General features: G+C 40.6%; 1 pseudogene; it reads left to right on the top strand.

Moving 5' to 3' along the window:
- Positions 1–328: 328 nt before the first annotated feature.
- LOC127689755 (RNA-binding E3 ubiquitin-protein ligase MEX3C-like) lies at positions 329–11,529 on the top strand (annotated as a pseudogene).
- Positions 11,530–11,788: the final 259 nt, after the last annotated feature.

Consider the following 11,788-nt stretch of genomic DNA (forward strand, 5'->3'; position numbering starts at 1 on the left):
TGAGAGGCTATATCCTACCCTAGAAGAGTTTCAGTTAGAGACAGACTCAGAACAAGAAGAAAGGCGTGAGGAAGATGAGGAGGAACTGTAGGAGGACGCATTTAAGTAAGACAAACATCGTCGCCCTCTCTCTCAATCGGTTAAGCCGTTAAAAAGGGATGGCAGGGAATTGAAACCCTCTGCTCCTCCTCCATACAAAGAGGAGACGCCTATAAAAAGATCATTTTGTCCAGACACCTGGAAAGTCATATGTAGGGACCTTAATTTGGCCCTTCCTGTATTAGAATGGGAAAATGGGGTACGTTTCCATCAGCCTTTAGATTTTAAAATGATCAAGGAATTAGCCGAATCAGTGCGAACTTACGGAATCGCCGTGGCTTATACTGTTACTCAGCTTGAAAGCCTCTCGCGAAGTCCCAAGATAAGGTGGGACAGTAAAAACTGCTAAGAGTGCGGTGAGTTAGCTCTGCTAGAGCAGGGAAGAAGTTCCCGGCAAAACAAAAGGAAAGGGGATTTTCATAGTAATGAACTGAAAGTAAACTCGGGCAGTTAAAGAACTGTGGGAAATAAAAGAAAGTTCATAAACCCTGCTCTCATAGCAGTGTGCTTTCTGCTAGCCTGCCTGGTTTTTTGAGGGAGTAGTTTTAGGTTCTGCTACTAATACACAACAGCAGTGATAAAATAAACTTATTAGGATGGGGACTTCTCAGTCGCATCCAATTTTTTTGGCTTTCCAAGAGCTACTATTATCTAAAATAGAGAGCTTCACGCTCTCGTGAGTCAGTTAGAGAGGGCGGCCATTAAAAGGAAAAAGAAACACAAGAACAAAGAACAGATGCCCTCTAAGGTGCCAGACAGCCACTCCGCTCGGCCAGCCCGGCCTTCTTATCAGGAGGGCTCTTCTTTAGTGCGCCCCCCCTCCCGTACTTTCTGGGCGTTCCTTTTGCCCGGAAGTCTGGGGGCGGGGGCGCACGGAGCTCTCTTTGGCTTATCCAGTGCTCCAGGATCCGCAGGGCCAGAGGGTTTATGAAGCCCTAGATTTTAAATTTATTAAATCTTTAGCTGAATCGGTCCCTCTTACAAAGCATCCATCAGGATGTGAGTTAGCTTCAGCTGTTGTGCTCCCACTTTCTAGATTTTTATGAGAAATAAATCTCAGTTTTTCCATTTCAAAACAGGATAATAACAGATGTTAAAGCCACTTTGCATACAGGGTTCTTGTCAATACAAAATGAAAACATATGTATATAAACATTATAAGTGATATTATTAACATTTATGAAAACTATTTTTGTCCCAATGACCAATGGCCATTATGAGATCTAACTCTCTTTTCTGGTGTGTCTGAAGACAGCTACAATATACTTATTTATAATTTAATCTTTAAAAAGGTGCCTGGACAGGACCCTTTGGGACAAAGCACATATAGTTAGGATCCCAAAGAGGGTATATAGAAACATTCAGATATACAAGCACATTTATTATTTATATCAACAAAAATGTAATGGCTTAAAAAATAATTTTATATTTTTATGTACATCAAATTATAAAGATTTGTTCTTGATGTTCTCAATTTCTACTTCTACCACATAATGATGTTGATTCTAGAGGACTTAATTAACTTTTACAGATAATTTATACTCATATTTCTAATTTAGAAAATCAAAATATGTGCATATAACTATGATTCATTTTGGGGCATTCTAGTTGCAACCACTCTAGCAAATGGCAACTGAGAATGCTATGCTTATTTTCTATAGTTACATAGTTATTGCATATGTTATGATATATACTTGGTGTTCCAACTTAGATTGGAACAAACAATAAAATTGGCTATTTAATGAATAAAGGCTATTCATTTGAGATATCTTTAGCAATTTGATTCTTTGTTATCCACAAAGATGAGGTAATATAAGACATTTTCACAAAACAAAACATATATATTTTTAAGAAAATTTTAAAATTTAGATGCCAAGGATGCCTAGATGTGATAGAAGAATTCACTTATTGGCATTGCTGTTATCCTCAACATAGATTAATAATGTTTCTTAGATATGCCTGAGGTTGTATTTCCTAATGTGATCCTTATAGCCTCTGCATAAAAATACTCTTGATTTTCATAGAAGGATCTTCTGAAGGAAGAGCTAGATATCTTATTTATAATCAACAGGTGGCTATAAAAACACCTGGGTTCAGCTCAGTTAGCAGAGCTGACAATGATATTAAATGTTTTTCAACTTATAAATTATACTTTTAATCCTTTTACAATTTGCTTATATGTTACATAATTTGTCCTTTATTAGAAACCCTTGGCATGTTTAATTTTAACACACCATCAGAATCTTTGTTTTCACTATTGTAAAACAATGTCCTAACTCCCTTTTCTTATATCCAGCTCCCCATTTAGGGGTTTATCTATGTGGCCTTATGCCTCATCCCTGGAAGCTGCACAAAAATTCCATCAGCAATTTCATGTTCCAGCTAAGACATTACAACAAAAATTCCATCTTTCCCGTGCAGATGCACACCAGATTGTGCTGGAGTGCCAACATTGTGTAGTTTTTCACCATTCTCCAGGTCTAGGAGTTAATCCAAAGGGCTCATGCCCTGAGTAATCTGTCATCTAGCGTTGCTCATGCAATTGATGTGCAATCGAGCCTTAATGGTCAACTGAAAGGAGGCTTAATGGTTATAAACCAAAGAATTGATTTAGTACAAAAACAAATTGAGACCTTGTGACAGCTAGCCCAATTGGGATGTCAGTGGAAGTATTCTAGTTTATGTATTACCTGCATTCAGTATGAGAATTTTACAAGAGCTGCGAATTTGTCTAAACAAATGTCCAAGTATCTTTTAGGAAATTGGACTGGTGAATTTGACGCCCTGATGGACCAACTTCCGTATTGCCATTGTGACCGTGAATTCCACTCGAGTGGATGTGTCTTTGGCTGAAGGACTGTCATCATGGATCAGCTCAGCGGTAAATCATCTGAAGGAGTGGGCAGGACTTGGAGTCCTTGCTGTTCTCATGATTTTAATAGCATTTGCTTGCCTGTGGTGTATCTGTAGGATGAGGTTTGTCCAACAGAGACAGGCCACAATGATGGTGTAGGCACTCACAGCTATTGAAGATGGACAGTCCCCCCAGGCCTGGCTGGCAGCCTTAAAGGCCTAATAAGATGATTTCCACGCTCAGGATGCGAGGCTAAGCACTGCACTCAGGGGACCATGATTGATGAACGTAGAAAATATCCTAAGTGAGGTTACCCAGTCACAGAAAAATACATGTGGTATGAACTCACTGATACATGGTTATTAGATCCACTTGGACTTAAGCATGGGGCAAGGTGACAAATATGGGTCTATTTTCATTTATTTACATCTAGACAGCCAGTTAGACCAGCACCATTTTTGGAAGATACAATATCACTCTAGGGAATATACCCAAAAGATGCTCCTCTATGCCATAGGGGAATATGTTCCACTATGTTTATAGCAGCATTTGTGATAGCCAGAAGCTGGAAATAACATAGATGCCCCAAAAAAGAAGAAGGGATACAGAAAATGCAGTTCATTTACACAATGGAATACTTTTCAGCTATTAAGAAATGAGGGCATCCTGAGTTTTGCAGGCAAATAGATGGAACTAGACAATAACATCCTGAGTGAGGCAACTCAGACCCAAAAGGACATGCATGGTATGTACTCACTAATAAGCAGCTATTAGTTAAAAAAAAAAGTACCTAATACCCAAGTGTGGGAAGCCACTCTATCCAACGCCGTTGCAAGACTGCACAGGCAGGAAACAGTTAGTCCTGGTAAACAACTTTGACACACGTGCAAACAACTTTGACACACGTGCAGTTGGTAAACAACTTTTTTTTTATTCGATATATTTTTTATTTACATTTCAAATGATTTCCCCTTTTCTAGCCCCCCCACTCCCCGAAAGTCCTGCAAGCCCCCTTCTCTCCCCCTGTCCTCCCACCCACCACTTCCAACTTCCCCGTTCTGGTTTTGCTGAATACTGCTCCACTGGGTCTTTCCAGAACAAGGGGCCATTCTTCCTTTCTTCTTGTACCTCATTTGATGTGTGGATTATGTTTTGGGTATTCCAGTTTTCTAGGTTAATATCCACTTATTACTGAGTGCATACCATGATTCACCTTTTGAGTCTGAGTTACCTCACTTAGTATGATGTTCTCTAGCTCCATCCATTTGCCTAAGAATTTCATGAATTCATTGTTTCTAATGGCTGAATAGTACTCCATTGTGTAGATATACCACATTTTTTGCATCCACTCTTCTGTTGAGGGATACCTGGGTTTTTTCCAGCATCTGGCAATTATAAATAGGGCTGCTATGAACATAGTAGAACATGTATCCTTATTACATGGTGGGGAATCCTCTGGGTATATGCCCAGGAGTGGTATAGCAGGATCTTCTGGAAGAAAGGTGCCCAGTTTTCAGAGGAACCGCCAGACTGATTTCCAGAGTGGTTGTACCAATTTGCAACCCCACCAGCAGTGGAGGAGTGTTCCTCTTTCTCCACACCCTCTCCAACACCTCCTGTCTCCTGAATTTTTAATCTTAGCCATTCTGACTGGTGTAAGGTGAAATCTCAGGGTTGTTTTGGTTTGCATTTCCCTAATGACTAATGAAGTTGAGCATTTTTTAAGATGCTTCTCTGCCATCTGAAGTTCTTCAGGTGAGAATTCTTTTTTTAACTCTGTACCCCATTTTTTAATAGGGTTGTTTGGTTTTCTGGAGTCTAACTTCTTGAGTTCTTTATATATATTGGATATTAGCCCGCTATCTGATGTAGGATTGGTGAAGATCTTTTCCCAATTTGTTGGTGGCTGATTTGTCCTCTTGATGGTGTCCTTTGCCTTACAGAAACTTTATGAGGTCCCATTTGTCAATTCTTGCTCTTAGAGCATACGCTATTGGTGTTCTGTTCAGAAACTTTCTCCCCGTACCGATGTCCTCAAGGGTCTTCCCCAGTTTCTTTTCTATTAGCTTCAGAGTGTCTGGCTTTATGCGGAGGTCCTTGATCCATTTGGAGTTGAGCTTAGTACAAGGAGACAAGGATGGATCAATTCGCATTCTTCTGTATGCTGACCTCCAGTTGAACCAGCACCATTTGTTGAAAAGGCTATCTTTTTTCCATTGGATGTTTTCAGCCTCTTTGTCGAGGATCAAGTGGCCATAGGTGTATGCGTTCATTTCTGGATCTTCAATCCCATTCCATTGATCCTCCTGCCCGGTAAACAAGTTTAACACATGTGCAGTATGGCTTTGCTTTGACTCAGCATTGGCATGCTAATGAGGTGCACCTTAGTTCTCCTATCACAATGTGACACGCCCCTAAGTGAGGGCTGCTGGGCTATATATGGGCTGCAAAAGACAGGCTCGGCCCCCGTGTAGAAGAAAAGGAAGGTCCTAAAAGTGCTGCAGAGAAGAACCTGGTCGTGTTGCGTCTTTCCTTGCGGGACAAGGTTAGGCGCTGACAGTTGGTGGCCTGTCCGGGACGGTTCAGAACTCTCAGCGTCAGGAGCGGTACCGAAAAGCTGTACAATAAAGAGTGTCCGCAGAAGAATCCTGCAGAAGAATCCTGTTGACGATAGGCGCGCGACACCCAAGATACAGTCCATAGAGCTCAAAAAGGTCAACAAGCTGAAGGGCCCACATGAGAATGCCTCAGTCCCACTTGGGAGGAGAAGAAAGCAACCACAAATAGGGAGGAGGGACCTGGGAGGGAAAAGGAATTTTGTGGGGGTGGGGCAGAAAGGGGAACATGATTGGGTATAGGGTGGGGGAAAGGACTGAAATTCCTGAGGGTCATCAGAAAGAATAGAAACATGCAACATCAGGAGGTAAGAATCCAGAATGTACCAGAGACCCATGAGGTGAGAAACTCTTGGGACTCAAAGAAAGGGACCTTAGATGATATGCCCTACATTGGGAGAGGGAACTTGTAGATCCCACCTCCAGCAGAAAGACAGGGCATCAAGTGAGGGAGGGGGTTTCCATCCCACAGTCAGAACTCTGACCCATAATTATTCCTGTCTGAAAGAACTACAGGTATGGAAATGGAGAGGAGCCTGAGGAAAAGAAGATCCACTGACAGGCTCAAAGTGGGATCCAGTTCAAGGGGAGATCCCAAGGCCTGACACTATAACTGAGGCTATGGATCACTCAAACAAAGGGACCTAGCATGACCACACTCAGGAAGACTCAACAAGCAGCTGAAAGAGTCAGATGCAGATATTTGTACCCAACCAGTATACATGGAGGAATTCATGGCTTCAGATATATATGTAGCAGAGGGTGAGCGCGAGGCCCTTGGTCCTGTGGAGGTTTGACTCCACAGATTTGGGGGGGGGGGGTGCTAGAGCAATGAGGCAGGGGTGGGTGAGTGGGCGAAAGAGCATTCTCATAGAGGGGAAAAAGGAGGGAGATGAGATGGGGGTTGAGGAGGGGTAACTAGGAATGGAGATATCATTTGAAATGTAAACATATAAACTGATTAATAAAAAACAAAATGGATTAATAAAATATGAAAGAAACACACAAGCATGCATTCATATGCACACAAACTCACTCACTCACACACACACACACACACACACACACACACACACACACACACAGATGCCAGGATAGCTAAAACTGTTCCAAAAATAACAGAACTGAGAGCAAGCAGCCCCGGTGGGAAAGGAAGAGCAAGCATCAACACCACTGAGTGCATCTCTGTGCCCATCTCCGAGCATGTATCTGAGATTGTTGGATGCCAGGTTTGTAAAATTAAAGCACTGACAGCCAAAGCAAGCACATATATCAATACACCTGTTCATGGTGAAGAACCCAATTTAGCTTTCACTGGATAGAAAGAAGGTGTTGCCATGGACAAAAGAAAAATCCTCTTGGCTGCAGAGCCCTTCACTATGATTCGTGCACCTTGAAACAAAAATGCCCCTCTATTGAAAGGGTTATCATGTAGTCCTAATCTGCCTAGTCAAACCACAGTCTAAGTCTAAGTCAGGGTCCACTATCATGTGCTAGGCCAAGTGGTCGGACAAAAGGAGCAACAATTAAGAGAATTCTGCAACAGATCCACATATACATAATTACTCTGAGCAGAGATAAGGAGCCAATCTTTGAAGTCACAGGGATGCCCGAAAATGCTGATTGATCACGAGAAGAAATAGAGATGCACATCGCCACTTGTACAGGGAACTATGCAGAACTCAATGAAGAAAATGGTTTCCATTATAACCATACCAATGTGAGCTTTGAAGGTGGAACTCTTGGTTCTGCATGGCTCTCTCCCAATCCAATTCCTCTAAGCCGAACAAGAATGATGTCCAACTATCAAAACAATAGTTCTAGTTCTCCAGTGAGTGGTTCCACTGATTCCTATTTTGGAAGCAATGGGTTAGCTGATTTTATTCCAAAAAGCCCATTTAGCACAGGAAGCTTGATTTGGAGATACACTATCATCAGGCTCAGAAGATCTTTCAGTAGACACTCCTGCCTTTGACTCTTTACCAACACCTGCTCAAACTGCCTGTACTCCATTTGAATCAGTTAACCCTTTCTCTGGCTTTGGGAGTGATCATTCTGGTAACATGATGATTCAGCATAGAAAGTCAGCCATCAACACCTCATCTGTCTTCTACACTTCCTGAGAGCATAAAATACCCAGCTGTTCAAAGGGTGAGGAGCAACCCACCTAGTACAGGCAACCATATTGGCCTTCCAATATACATGTCTGCTTTTTATTTTTCTTTTTTATTTATTCAATATATTTTTATTTACATTTCAAATGATTTCCCCTTTTCTAGCTCCCCACTCCCCCCAAGTCCCATAAGCCCTCTTCCCTTCCCCTGTTCCTCCATCTACTCCTTCCACTGCCCTGTTCTGGTATTCCCCTATTGCATTGGCCCCTGTTGCATTGAGTCTTTCCAGAACCAGGGGCCATTCCTTTGTTCCTCTTGGACATCATTTAATGTGTGGATTATGTCTTGGGTATTCCACTTCTCTAGGCTAATATCCACTTATCAGTGAGTGCATACCATGATTAATCTTTTGAGACTGGGTTGCCTCACTAAGTATGATATTCTCCAGATTTATCCATTTGTTTAAGAATTTCATGAATTCATTGTTTCTAATGGCTGAATAGTACTCCATTGTGTATATATACCACATTTTTTGTATCCATTCCTCCATTGAGAGACATCTGGGTCCTTTCTAGCTTCTGGCTATTACAAATAGGGCTGGTATGAACATAGTGGAGCATGTGTCATTATTGCATGCGGGGGAATCCTCTGGGTATAAGCCCAGGAGTGGTATAGCACGGTCCTCAGGAAGTGTCATGCCCAGATTTCTGAGGAACCACCAGAAAGATTTACAAGGTGGTTGTACCATCTTGCAATCCCAGTAGCAGTGGAGGAGTGTTCCTCTTTCTCCACATCCTCGACTGCACCTGCTGTCTCCTGAGTTTTTAATCTTAGCCATTCTGACTGGTGTGAGGTGAAATCTCAGGGTTGTTTTAATTTGCATTTCCCTAATGACTAACGACGTTGAGCATTTCTTAAGGTGCTTCTCAGCCATCCGAAATTCTTCATGTAAAAATTCTTTGTTTAGCTCTGTGCCCCACTATTTAATAGGGTTATTTGGTCCTCTGGAGTCTACCTTCTTGAGTTCTTTGTATTAGATATTAGCTCTCTGTCAGATGTAGGGTTGGTAAAGACCTTTTCCCAATCTGTTGGTTGACATTTTGTCCTTTTGACAGTGTCCTTTGCCTTACAGAAACTTTGTAATTTTATGAGATCCCATTTGTCAGTTCTTGACCTTAGAGCATAAGCTATTGGTGTTCTGTTCAGGAACTTTTCCCCTGTGTCCAGGTCCTCAGGTGTCCTCCCCAGTTTCTTTTCTATTAGTTTCAGTGTGTCAGGTTTTATGTGTAGGTCCTTGATCCACTTGGAGTTGAGCTTAGTACAAGCAGAAAAGAATGGATCAATTTGCATTCTTCTGCATACTGATATCCAGTTGAACAATCACCATTTGTGATTTTCCACTGGGTGTTTTCAACTCCTTTGTGAAGATCAAGTGACCATAGGTGTGTGGGTTCATTTCTCGGTCTTCAATCATATTCCATTGATCCACTTGCCTGACATTGTACCAATATCATGAAGTTTTTATCAATATTGCTCTGTAGTAATGTTTGAGGTCTGAGATACTGATTTGCCCAGAAGCTCTCTTACTGTTGAGAATAGGTTTAGCTATCCAGGGTTTTTTGTTATTCCAGATGAATTTGTGAATTGCTCTTTCTAACTCTATGAAGAACTGAGTTGGGATTTTGATGGGGATTGCATTGAATCTGTACATTGCTTTTAGCAAGATGCCCATTTTAACTATATTAATCCTGCTTATCCATGAGCATGGAAGATTTTTCCATTTTCTGACGTCTTTTTTGATTTTCTTCTTCAGAGATCTGAAGTTCTTGTTGTATAGGTCTTTCACTTGTTTGGTTAGAGTCACCACAAGATACTTTATGCAGTTTGTGGCTATTGTGAAGGGTGTCCTTTCCCTAATTTCTTTCTCAGTCTGCTTATCCTTTAAATATATAAAGGCTACTGATTTGCTTGAGTTGATTTTGTAACCAGCCACTTTGATGAAGTTGTTTATGAGCTGTAGGAGTTCTCTGGTAGAGTTTTTTGGGTCACCATTTGCATATCATCTGCAAATAGTGATAGTTTGACTTCTTCCTTTCTAATTTGTATTTCTTTGACCTCCTTAGGTTGTCTAATTGCTCTAGCTAGGACTTCAAGAACAATATTGAAAAGATATGGAGAGAGGGGGCAGCCTTATCTAGTCCCTGATTTTATTTGATCCTTTCAAGTTTCTCTCCATTTAGTTTGATGTTGGCTACTGGTTTGCTGTATATTGCTTTTACTATGTTTAGATATGGGCCTTGAATTCCTGTTCTTTCCAAGACTTTTAACATGAGAGGATGCTGAATTTTTGACATATGCTTTTTCAGCATCTAATGAAATGATCATGTTGTTTTTTTCTTTGATTTTTTTTTTTTTATGTAGTGGATAGCATTGATGGATTTCTGTATATTGAACCATCCCTGGGATGAAGCCTACTTGATGATGGTAGATGATCGTTTTGATGGGTTCTTGGATTTGGTGTGCAAGAATTTTATTGAGTATTTTTGCATCAATATTCATTAGGGATATTGGTCTGAAATTCTCTTTATTTGTTGGATTCTTGTGTGGTTTTGGTTTCATCATAATTGTGGCTTCAAAGAACAAGTTGGGTAGTGTTCCTTCAGTTTCTATTTTGTGAAATGGTTTGAAGAGTATTGGTGTTAAGTCTTCTTTGAAGGTCTGACAGAATTCTGCACTGAAACCATCTAGTCCTGTGCTGTTTTTGGTTGGAAGGCTTTCTATGACCCCTTTTATTTCTTTATGTTTTATGGGACTGTTTAGATGATCTATTTGATCCTGATATAATTTTGGTATTTGGTACCTGTCTAAGAAATTGTCCATTTCCTCCAGATTCTCCAGTTGTGTTGAGTACAGGCTTTTGTAGTAGGATCTGATAATTTTTTGAATTTCCTCAGTTTCTGTTGTTATATCTCCCTTTTAATTTCTAATTTTGTTAATTTGGATACTGTCTCTGTGCCCTTTGGTTAGTCTGGCTAAGGGTTTATCTATCTTGTTGATTTTCTCAAAGAATCAGCTCCTGGTTTTGTTGATTCTTTGTATAGTTCTTTGTGCTTCTACTTGGCTGATTTCAGCCCTGAGTTTGATGATTTCCTGTCTTCTTCTCCTCTTTGGTGAATTAGCTTCTTTTTGTTCCAGGGCTTTCAGTTGTGCTGTTAAGCTTCTAATGTATGTTCTCTCCAATTTCTTTTTGGTGGCACTCAAAGCTATGAGTTTTACTCTTAGCCCTGCTTTCATTGTGTCCCATAAATTTGGGTATGTTGTGCCTTCATTTTCATTAAATTCTAAAATGTCTTTGATTTCTTTCTTTATTTCCTTGCTTTTTCTAATGGTACCCATAGTTACTCCTCTTCCAATGATGGTTCCACCTTTAGCTCATGTCTAGAATCAAGAAGAAATCATAACTGCGTGATTTGCTTTGAGAAAGAAATTATTGTTGCCCTAGTTCCATGTGGCCACAACCTCTTCTTCATGGAAAGTGCCAACAAGATCTGTAAAGAGAGAAAGCCATCATGTCCAGTTCTGAGGCAGCTGTTACTCAGTCAATCCAAATTCTCACTCTCTCTCTCTCTCTCTCTCTCTCTCTCTCTCTCTCTCTCTCTCTCTCTCTCTCACACACACACACACACACACACATACACACACACACACACACACACACACACATCTAACTAGCTAGCTAGCTATCTGTCTATGTATATAGAATTGTAAAGGCATGGGTATAATGGTAATCCCAGTAAACTTCCTAATGAATTTTTTGACTGTTTTCACTCTTTATTGATTAGGCTAAAGTTGTTAGTACACTTATAAAAGGCTAAAGGCTGCTATGGTGACACTAAAACAAAGTGATATTTTGTCTATTAGTTTGGTTTCAATTATTAATACTATCTTATAGACTTAGAGACATAGCTTGCATAGGAATTGTTAAAGCTGAAGTTGCACTTGGCTGTGTAACCTATGAGCAAAATGTATCTGTCTGAGACTGTAGTCAGTGGGTCCCAAAGCCTTGCCATATTAAGAGTTTATGGAGGTTGCCTGGCATCACAGAT

Source organism: Apodemus sylvaticus, chromosome 7 (assembly GCF_947179515.1).
Source record: "Apodemus sylvaticus chromosome 7, mApoSyl1.1, whole genome shotgun sequence".
NCBI classification, from domain to species: domain Eukaryota; kingdom Metazoa; phylum Chordata; class Mammalia; order Rodentia; family Muridae; genus Apodemus; species Apodemus sylvaticus.